Genomic DNA, 865 nt, shown 5'->3' with positions numbered 1-865 from the left:
CCAACAACTAAAAAAATCGCACGAGGCCGAAACGCAACAGTGCTCGAATGTAAACTACTAAGCAGAAGGTGCAGGAAATACAGGAAGGATATACACTGTTAGCACCATCTGCTCAAATGTGCAAATGAAACAGTCATTCAATTACAAGAAGATCTAAATGCATATTCCGTATTGTTGTGTTCTGTGGGTGTCACTGTGTAGGTTTATACCCCATTTCATGGGATGCTCAATCCATAGGTTAGGCTGTACAGTACGTATAAGCATGCGCCCAATGCAATTCTGAATTTAAATGCATCCACATTGCATTTTCAACATATTTGTACTTTTTGGGGGTCAATTTGATTCATACTTGTTTTTTTGTTGAATTTATATAACATTCCAACCTTGTTTATCATTATCTAGTCCAATTGTGGCATGTTTTCACAATGTTTATCCTTTTGCATTCAATGGGTGATGTATTTTGAAGGCGAACCGCCGATTCCACTATTGTTGCTGACGCTAATGTTGTTAAAGACACACACCTGCCTAAAGGCTAGTGAGTGGGTAACTATTTAACTTGAGGGAAAATTAAACCCGAGTGCGTTAATTTAGCTTCAAATCTTTAGTCGCGAAGAAACAAAAAAAGTATTCCCTCGATCGGGAAAGATCATGGATGCGCCGATGATGCTGGTGTTGATGATGATGCACTCAAAACAAGTTTTTATTTAATTTAATTGTTTATCTGTGATGCGCTGCTAACAATGAATGCATGTATGAATTAATGAATGGACGGATTAATTCAAATGAATACTCAATTTCCCATGTTTCTTGCAATGTCGCCCTCGCGTCACCAGTTGCACATGCCTACTCGTCTTTTTGTGCAAAG

Source organism: Oncorhynchus tshawytscha, linkage group LG09, assembly GCF_018296145.1.
Source record: "Oncorhynchus tshawytscha isolate Ot180627B linkage group LG09, Otsh_v2.0, whole genome shotgun sequence".
NCBI lineage: Eukaryota > Metazoa > Chordata > Actinopteri > Salmoniformes > Salmonidae > Oncorhynchus > Oncorhynchus tshawytscha.
The sequence above is the reverse complement of the archived record's forward strand: the minus strand, read 5'-3'. Positions refer to the sequence as shown.